This window comes from Somniosus microcephalus, chromosome 4 (genome assembly GCF_052327205.1).
Source record: "Somniosus microcephalus isolate GS21.2 chromosome 4, FLI_Smic_1.0, whole genome shotgun sequence".
In the NCBI taxonomy this organism is placed as follows: Eukaryota; Metazoa; Chordata; class Chondrichthyes; order Squaliformes; family Somniosidae; genus Somniosus; species Somniosus microcephalus.
In genome coordinates, this window is record NC_140990.1 from 318,201,148 (window position 1) to 318,210,638 (window position 9,491).

Consider the following 9,491-nt stretch of genomic DNA (forward strand, 5'->3'; position numbering starts at 1 on the left):
CCTCTTCTTTCCCCCCTCCCTCCTTCCCCCTCTTCTTTTCCCCCCCCTCCTTCCCCCTCTTCTTTCCCCCCCTCCTTCCCCCTCTTCTTTCCCCCCCCTCCTTCCCCCTCTTCTTTCCCCCCCTCCCTCCTTCCCCCTCTTCTTTCCCCCCCTCCTTCCCCTCTTCTTTCCCCCCCTCCCTCCTTCCCCCTCTTCTTTCCCCCCCTCCTTCCCCCTCTTCTTTTTCCCCTCTCCTTCCCCCTCCCTCCTTCCCCTCTTCTTTTCCCCCCCCTCCTTCCCTCTTCTTTCCCCCCCCCTCCTTCCCCCTCCCCTTTCCCCCCCTCCTTCCCCTCCCCTTTCCCCCCCTCCTTCCCCCTCTTCTTTCCCCCCCTCCTTCCCCTCCCCTTTCCCCCCCTCCTTCCCCCTCTTCTTCCCCCCCCCTCCTTCCCCCTCTTCTTTCCCCCTCCCTCCTTCCCCCTCTTCTTTCCCCCCTCCCTCCTTCCCCCTCTTCTTTCCCCCCCCTCCTTCCCCCTCTTCTTTTCCCCCCCCCTCCTTCCCCCTCTTCTTCCCCCCCCCTCCTTCCCCTCTTCTTTCCCCCCTCCTTCCCCCTCTTCTTTCCACCCTCCCTCCTTCCCCCTCTTCTTTCTCCCCCCCCTCCTTCCCCCCCTCCTTCCCCCTCTTCTTTTCCCCCCTCCTCTTTTCCCCCCCCTCCTTCCCCCTCTTCTTTCCCCCCCTCCTTCCCCCTCTTCTTTCCCCCCTTCTTTCCCCCCCTCCCTCCTTCCCCCTCTTCTTTCCCCCCCCTCCTTCCCCCTCTTCTTTCCCCCCTCCTTCCCCCTCTTCTTTCCCCCCCCTCCTTCCCCCTCTTCTTTCCCCCCCCTCCTTCCCCCTCTTCTTTCCCCCCCTCCCTCCTTCCCCCTCTTCTTTCCCCCCCTCCCTCCTTCCCCCTCTTCTTTCCCCCCCTCCTTCCCCCTCTTCTTTTTCCCCTCTCCTTCCCCCTCCCTCCTTCCCCCTCTTCTTTTCCCCCCCTCCTTCCCTCTTCTTTTCCCCCCCCTCCTTCCCCCCCTCCTTCCCCCTCCCCTTTCCCCCCCCTCCTTCCCCCTCTTCTTTCCCCCCCTCCTTCCCCCTCCCCTTTCCCCCCCTCCTTCCCCCCCTCCTTCCCCCTCTTCTTTCCCCCCTCCCTCCTTCCCCCTCTTCTTTCCCCCCTCCCTCCTTCCCCCTCTTCTTTCCCCCCCTCCCTCCTTCCCCCTCTTCTTTCCCCCCCCCCTCCTTCCCCCTCTTCTTTTCCCCCCCCTCCTTCCCCCTCTTCTTTCCCCCCCTCCTTCCCCCTCTTCTTTCCCCCCTCCTTCCCCCTCTTCTTTCTCCCCCCCTCCTTCCCCCCCTCCTTCCCCCTCTCTTCCCCCTCTTCTTCCCCCCCCCTCCTTCCCCCTCTTCTTTCCCCCCCTCCCTCTTCCCCCTCTTCTTTCCCCCCCTCCCTCCCCCTCTTCTTTCCCCCCCTCCCTCCCCCTCTTCTTTCCCCCCCCTCCCTCCTTCCCCCTCTTCTTTTCCCCCCCCCTCCCTCCTTCCCCCTCTTCTTTCCCCCCCTCCCTCCTTCCCCCTCTTCTTTCCCCCCCCTCCCTCCTTCCCCCTCTTCTTTCCCCCCCCTCCCTCCTTCCCCCTCTTCTTCCCCCCCCCTCCTTCCCCCTCTTCTTTCCCCCCCCTCCTTCCCCCTCTTCTTTCCCCCCCCTCCTTCCCCCTCTTCTTTCCCCCCTCCTTCCCCCTCTTCTTTTCCCCCCTCCTTCCCCCTCTTCTTTTCCCCCCTCCTTCCCCCTCTTCTTTCCCCCCCCCTTCCTTCCCTCTCTTCTTTCCCCCCCTTCCTTCCCCCTCCTTCCCCCTCTCCTTTTCCCCCCCTTCCTTCCCTCTCTTCTTTCCCCCCCTTCCTTCCCTCTCTTCTTTCCCCCCCCCTTCCTTCCCTCTCTTCTTTCCCCCCCCCTTCCTTCCCTCTCTTTCCCCCCCCCCCTTCCTTCCCTCTCTTTCCCCCCCCCCCTTCCTTCCCTCTCTTTTCCCCCCCCCTTCCTTCCCTCTCTTCTTTCCCCCCCCTTCCTTCCCTCTCTTCTTTCCCCCCCCTTCCTTCCCTCTCTTCTTTCCCCCCCCTTCCTTCCCTCTCTTCTTTCCCCCCCCTTCCTTCCCTCTCTTCTTTCCCCCCCCTTCCTTCCCTCTCTTCTTTCCCCCCCTTCCTTCCCTCTCTTCTTTCCCCCCCCCCTTCCTTCCCTCTCTTCTTTCCCCCCCCCTTCCTTCCCTCTCTTCTTTTCCCCCCCCCCTTCCTTCCCTCTCTTCTTTCCCCCCCCCTTCCTTCCCTCTCTTCTTTCCCCCCCCCTTCCTTCCCTCTCTTCTTTCCCCCCCCCTTCCTTCCCTCTCTTCTTTCCCCCCCCCTTCCTTCCCTCTCTTCTTTCCCCCCCCCTTCCTTCCCTCTCTTCTTTCCCCCCCCCCTTCCTTCCCTCTCTTCTTTCCCCCCCCCTTCCTTCCCTCTCTTCTTTCCCCCCCCTTCCTTCCCTCTCTTTTCCCCCCCCCTTCCTTCCCTCTCTTTTTCCCCCCCCTTCCTTCCCTCTCTTCTTTCCCCCCCCTTCCTTCCCTCTCTTCTTTCCCCCCCCTTCCTTCCCTCTCTTCTTTCCCCCCCCTTCCTTCCCTCTCTTCTTTCCCCCCCCTTCCTTCCCTCTCTTCTTTCCCCCCCCCTTCCTTCCCTCTCTTCTTTTCCCCCCCCCTTCCTTCCCTCTCTTCTTTCCCCCCCCTTCCTTCCCTCTCTTCTTTCCCCCCCCTTCCTTCCCTCTCTTCTTTCCCCCCCCCTTCCTTCCCTCTCTTCTTTTCCCCCCCCTTCCTTCCCTCTCTTCTTCCCCCCCCTTCCTTCCCTCTCTTCTTTTCCCCCCCCTTCCTTCCCTCTCTTCTTTCCCCCCCCTTCCTTCCCTCTCTTCTTTTCCCCCCCCTTCCTTCCCTCTCTTCTTTCCCCCCCCCTTCCTTCCCTCTCTTCTTTTCCCCCCCCCCTTCCTTCCCTCTCTTCTTTCCCCCCCCTTCCTTCCCTCTCTTCTTTCCCCCCCCCTTCCTTCCCTCTCTTCTTCCCCCCCCCTTCCTTCCCTCTCTTCTTTTCCCCCCCCCTTCCTTCCCTCTCTTCTTTTCCCCCCCCTTCCTTCCCTCTCTTCTTTCCCCCCCCCTTCCTTCCCTCTCTTCTTTTCCCCCCCCTTCCTTCCCTCTCTTCTTTTCCCCCCCCTTCCTTCCCTCTCTTCTTTTCCCCCCCCTTCCTTCCCTCTCTTCTTTTCCCCCCCTTCCTTCCCTCTCTTCTTTTCCCCCCCTTCCTTCCCTCTCTTCTTTTCCCCCCCCTTCCTTCCCTCTCTTCTTTCCCCCCCCCTTCCTTCCCTCTCTTCTTTTCCCCCCCCTTCCTTCCCTCTCTTCTTTCCCCCCCCCTTCCTTCCCTCTCTTCTTTTCCCCCCCCTTCCTTCCCTCTCTTCTTTTCCCCCCCCCTTCCTTCTCTTCTTTTCCCCCCCCCCTTCCTTCCCTCTCTTCTTTTCCCCCCCCCTTCCTTCTCTTCTTTTCCCCCCCCCCTTCCTTCCCTCTCTTCTTTTCCCCCCCCTTCCTTCCCTCTCTTCTTTTCCCCCCCCTTCCTTCCCTCTCTTCTTTTCCCCCCCCTTCCTTCCCTCTCTTCTTTTCCCCCCCCCTTCCTTCCCTCTCTTCTTTTCCCCCCCCTTCCTTCCCTCTCTTCTTTTCCCCCCCCTTCCTTCCCTCTCTTCTTTTCCCCCCCCTTCCTTCCCTCTCTTCTTTTCCCCCCCCCTTCCTTCTCTTCTTTTCCCCCCCCCTTCCTTCCCTCTCTTCTTTTCCCCCCCCCTTCCTTCTCTTCTTTTCCCCCCCCCTTCCTTCCCTCTCTTCTTTTCCCCCCCCTTCCTTCCCTCTCTTCTTTTCCCCCCCTTCCTTCCCTCTCTTCTTTTCCCCCCCCTTCCTTCCCTCTCTTCTTTTCCCCCCCCTTCCTTCCCTCTCTTCTTTTCCCCCCCCTTCCTTCCCTCTCTTCTTTTCCCCCCCCTTCCTTCCCTCTCTTCTTTTCCCCCCCCTTCCTTCCCTCTCTTCTTTTCCCCCCCCTTCCTTCCCTTCCTTCCCTCTCTTCTTTTCCCCCCCTTCCTTCCCTCTCTTCTTTCCCCCCCCTTCCTTCCCTCTCTTCTTTTCCCCCCCCTTCCTTCCCTCTCTTCTTTTCCCCCCCCACCATCCTTCCCCTTTCCACTTACTTACTCGTTTGATTGATTCCTCCCTCGCTTCCTCTCACCCCCGGGCACACTTACCGACTCACTCCGCCTGTGTTGCACTCGGTGTGCGGCGGGAATAAGAGAAGGCGGGGCCGGGGTGCTGGCGGCCCCTGGGCTCCTCCCCCTGTCGGGAGGCGAGCCTCGGGCCACTCCCCCTCTCGCCGGGCCGCTAATGCCGGACATGGCCGCCCCTCCGGCTCTCCTCGCCTCGCTCCATCTTTTACTTCATCCTTTCTCTCTCTCTACTGATTCCTTTTTATTAATAATAAATATAAATAATAATAAACTGCGACTGAGGGGCTCGGCCAGACTGCCAGCGCCCACTCCCTAGCAACCACACAGGCGTCTCCGCATTGCCTGCCTGCCTGCGTGCGACGTGATGGCGTGACTGGATGGAGCGGGGACGCGCACGTCATCGGCAACGTGCTGGATGGTCACGTGATCAGGCCATGCCCAACCCAATGAGAAGCCAGGGCTAGGCATTGAAAGAGCAAAATAGAAGACTTGCCCTTTGTATACAAAATACTGTGGCTGCTGCCAGTCTGAAATATTTTCTGTTTATATAGCTCCATTGCAATTCTCTACCACAGAATGCAGTGGAGGCCAATTCATTAAATATATTCAAGAAGGAGTTAGATATATTTCTTAAGGCTAAAGGGATCAAGGGATATGGGGAGAAGGCAGGGACAGGGTACTGAGTTTGGATGATCAGCCATGATCGCATTGAATGGTGGAGCAGGCTCGAGGAGCCGAATGGCCTACTCCTGCTCCTATCTTCTATGTTTCTATGGAAGGAGGCCATTCGGCCCGTTGCGTCCGCGCCGACAAAGAGCTGTCCAGCCTAATCCCACTTTCCAGCTCTTGGTCCGTAGCCCTGTAGGTTACGGCACTTCAAGCACGTATCCAAGCACTTTTTAAAGGCGATAAGGGTTTCTGCCTCTGCCACCCGTTCAGCCAGTGAGTTCCAGATCCTCTTGGTGAAAAAAGTTCTCCTCAACTCCCCTCTCATCTTTCTACCAATTACTTTAAATTTCTGCCCCCTGGTTATTGGCCTCTCTGCCTACAGAAATAGGTCCTTCCTATCCACTCTATCTAGGCCCCCTCATCACTTCACCTCAATCAAGTTTCCCCTCAGCCTCCTCTGTTTCACAACCACCAAACATCCCAAAGCATTTTACAGCCAATGAAGTACTATTCTGAAGTGTAGTCACTGTTGTAATGTAGGAAACGCAGCAGCCAATTTGCGCAATCTCCCACAAACAGCAATGTGACAATGACTAGATCATCAGTTTCAGTGATGTTGATTGAGGGATAAATACTGGCAGGACACCAGGGATAACTCCCTGCTCTTCTTCGAAATAGTGCCATGGGATCTTTTACGTCCGCTTGACAGCACCTCCCACAGTGCAGCACTCCCTCAGTAACACTCCAGTGCAGCACTCCCTCAGTAACACTCCAGTGCAGCACTTCCTCAGTGACACTCCAGTGCAGCACTCCCTCGGTGCTGCACTGGAACTGTCAACCTAGATTTTTCGTGCTCAAGTCTCTGGAGTGGGAATTGAACACACAACCTTCTGACTCAGAGGCGAGAGAGTGCTACCCACTGAGCCACGGCTAACACTTGGGTTGATGCTTTTAGTCAATGGCAGGGAATGGTAACTCTCTTTCTCCCCTTCCTTTCCTCACTGTGTGTAATTGCATCGCCTTGATAATTAAAATTCCAATCCTTGTTTTAACATCCTCCAGCCCTACAAGCCTCCGAGATCTCTGCGCTCCTCTAATTCTGGCTTCTTCCGCCTCTCTGATTTTAATCTCTTCACCATTGATGGCCGTGCCTTCAGCTGCCTAGGCCCTAAGCTCTGGAATTCCCTCCCTTAAACCTCTCCTCCTTTAAGACGCTCCTTAAAACCTACCTTTTTGACCATCTGTCCTAATATCTCCTCGTGGCTTGGTATTAAATTTTGTAATGTATTATCACATGGTTTGTCACATGGTTTAGTATGTGCATGCTCAGTTCGCTCTGGCCTAGTAAACAAGCACCTTGACTAGCAATTCATCCCGTCTCTGTCCTTCATTTGTTCTACCCACATATATTACATTTTTGGCGACGAGAATGGGATCATGGAAGGACACCGTGTTCAACCTCTGAGTGGAAAAGTTTACGGTGAATTTGTGACACCTAAACTGAATTTTTGCGATGTTTTACTGTTAATGCTCATGCAGAATCGTCTGTGCTTCGCCTTCGTGTGTATGCATACACAGCAACAGCGGCGTTGATTCTCACAGGTATACGGGTAGCGTGCTGAGTCACTGTTCAACGGGATCGGGACAATCATGGCCGCACATACGGGATTAATCAGAAGCCTCGGCATGTATGACCGAGCTCGCGAATCATTCAGTTCTTACATTGAATGGATGGAGATGTTTTTTTAAGGCCAATAACATTATTGAGACCGAAGGTGCTGATGAGAATGTTCAAGCTCAAAATAAAGTAATTTGTGAACGTAAAAAAGCAATTTTTCTAACGGAGATCGAGCCAGATGTCTACGGAACGTTGACGAACCTCCTCGCGCCAGGGAAAGCGAAGGATTTGTCGTTTGAAGACATTGTCGAGAAACTTGGGGACCATTTTGACCCAAAGATATTAGAAATAGCAGAGAGCTATAAGTTTGGTACCAGAAACCAAAAACAAAATGAAACCATCAGTGAGTACATTGTAACTCTTAAAAACCTGTCTTTGCATTTTAACTCCGGCACATTTTTGGATCGTGCGATGTGAGATAAGTTTGTTTATGGACTGGTGGATGAGCGCACACAGTCCAAGTTACTAAACACTCCGAACCTAACGTCTGGCAATGCAAAGCAGCGACAACAAAAGGGAAGAATTGTAGTGAACACACCTGATGTTGAAGAACTAGGCATCTACAGTATCTATGCCACTAGCGGCAATGCTAGCAGTCGTGAGAAAGACTTCCGTACAAAACTTTTGATCAACGACCAATATATTGATATGTGTATCGACACGGCGGCGGACTGCTCTATCATGAGTAAGGACACATATGAGAGTAAGTTTAATCAAATACCACTTACAAAGAGTACCGTAGAGTTAAAAACCTACTCTGGAGAAATCCTAGACACGTGGACAAATGAAATGTACAGTTCAGCACAATGGCCAGAAAAGCTGCCTATTATTGTAGCGAGCTACAACAACAGGCCAACCCCGATGGGCAAAGACTGGTTGAGAAAGTTAAAACTAGACTGGAAAAATGTCTTCAGTGTAGATGCTTCAAAGAAGCGACTCGACACAATGCTGAACAAGTATAAAAGCATGTTCACAGTTATGAGGGCATCACTGGGTATGATGCACATATAGAAACATAGAAGATAGGAGCAGGAGTAGGCCATTTGGCCCTTCGAGCCTGCTCCGCCATTCAATGAGATCATGGCTGATCATTGAAATTCAGTACCCTGTCCCTGCCTTCTCCCCATATCCCTTGATCCCTTTAGCCTTAAGAAATATATCCAACTCTTTCTTGAATATATTTAATGAACTGGCCTCCACCGCCCTCTGTGGCAGAGAATTCCACAGGTTCACCACTCTCTGGGTGAAGAAATTCCTCCTCATTTCAGTCCTAAATGTCCTACCCCTTATCCTTAGACTATGACCCCTGGTTCTGGACTCCCCGACCATCGGGAACATCCTTCCTGCATCTAGTCTGTCCAGGCCTGACAGAATTTTATAGGTTTCGATGAGATCCCCTCTCAATCTTCTAAACTCCAGTGAGTATAAGCCCAATCGACACAATCTCTCCTCATACGTCATTCCTGCCATCTACATCATGTCCAACGCAAAGCCTGTCTATTGTAAGGCAAGGCCGGTCCCCTATGCGTTGAAAGGTCAGGTGGAGGAAGAGCTAGAGAAACTGAGAGAGAACAGAGTGCTCGTAAAAACTGACAAAAGTGAATGGGCTACCCCGATTGTGGTAGTGCCCAAAGCAGACAAAACTGTATGCTTGTGCGGTGACTACAAAGTTACTGTCAACCAAGCAGTTGACGATGAGCAGTACCCGTTACTGACATCGCAAGATTTGTATGCAACACTCTCTGGGTCAAAGGTTTTCCCCAAGCTTGACCTGTCGCACACTTACACTCAGCTGAATGTTGACAAAGAGAGTTAACAGTATCTCACCATCAACACACACAAGGGACTGAACTCATACACCAAGCTGCCGTATAGTGTAAAGTCCTCCCCCAAAATCTTCCAGGCTACGATGGGTAAGATTTTGCAAGGAGTTCCAAATTGCTTATGCAATCAAGATGATGTGCTGATCGGAACAAGCAGCGAGGAAGAAAATCTAGAAGTGTTAGATTTAATGCTTCAAAAGTTGAATTTCCACAATGTCAAATTGAAAAGGAGCAAATGTGCTTTTGTGCAGCCCGAGGTTGTGTACCTTGGTCTGACAGTTGATGCAAATGGCTTGCAAACAGTTAAGGAAAAGCTTGATGCTGTCATCAATGCTCCAAAGCCACAGAACGTATCTGACTTAAGATCTTTCCTTCGAATGGTCCAGTACTACACACGTTTCTTACCCGAGTTAGCGACCATGTTAGCTCCATTGCACGAGCTCCTCAAGAAGGATGTCCAGTAGAAGTGGACAAAAGCGCAACGGGAAGCTTAAGACGCTTATAAGAGAAGTCTCTCTAGTGATGCTCTACTTGTGCACTACGACACAGAGCATGAGCTTAAGTTAGCGTGTGATGCTTCTAGCTATGGTATGGGAGCTGGCATAAGCTACGTAATGGATGGCGGCCAAGAGAAACCAATCGCGCTCGCATCGCGAACCCTCACAAGGTGTGAAACTACATGCAAATTGAAAAGGAAGCACTCACCATAGTATTTGGAATCAAAAAATTCCAACAGTTCCTGATCGGCAGAAATTTTACCCTGATAACCGATCACAAACCACTCCTAGCAATATGGGGGCCCAAATCTGCCGTCCCTGCAATGGCCGCATCAAGAATGGAACATTGGGCAGTGTTGTTGTCACAATATGACTACATGACTGAATATCGCACATCAAAGCAAAACGCAATCGCAGATGCCTTGTCCAGGTTGCCACATGAAGACTCGTGTTGGGAGTGAAGGTGAGATTTTCACGCTAGGTGCAGTTGACAAAGACTCTCCCGTGAATGCAACTGAGATTACAGATGCGACTCAAAAGGACTCGGTACTGAAAAGAGCATATGAAAACA

General features: G+C 53.3%; 1 protein-coding gene across 5 annotated transcripts in view; it reads right to left on the reverse strand.

The window, feature by feature from the left end:
* Positions 1 to 4,983, reverse strand: part of ttll4 (tubulin tyrosine ligase-like family, member 4) — a 136,040-nt gene extending 131,057 nt beyond the window's left edge. For all 5 annotated transcript variants that reach the window (XR_015078219.1, XR_015078217.1, XR_015078220.1 and 2 more), the window contains exon 1: positions 4,225 to 4,983. The gene's annotated coding sequence lies outside the window, so the exon portion shown is untranslated. The remainder of the gene's footprint in view (positions 1 to 4,224) is intronic.
* Positions 4,984 to 9,491: the final 4,508 nt, after the last annotated feature.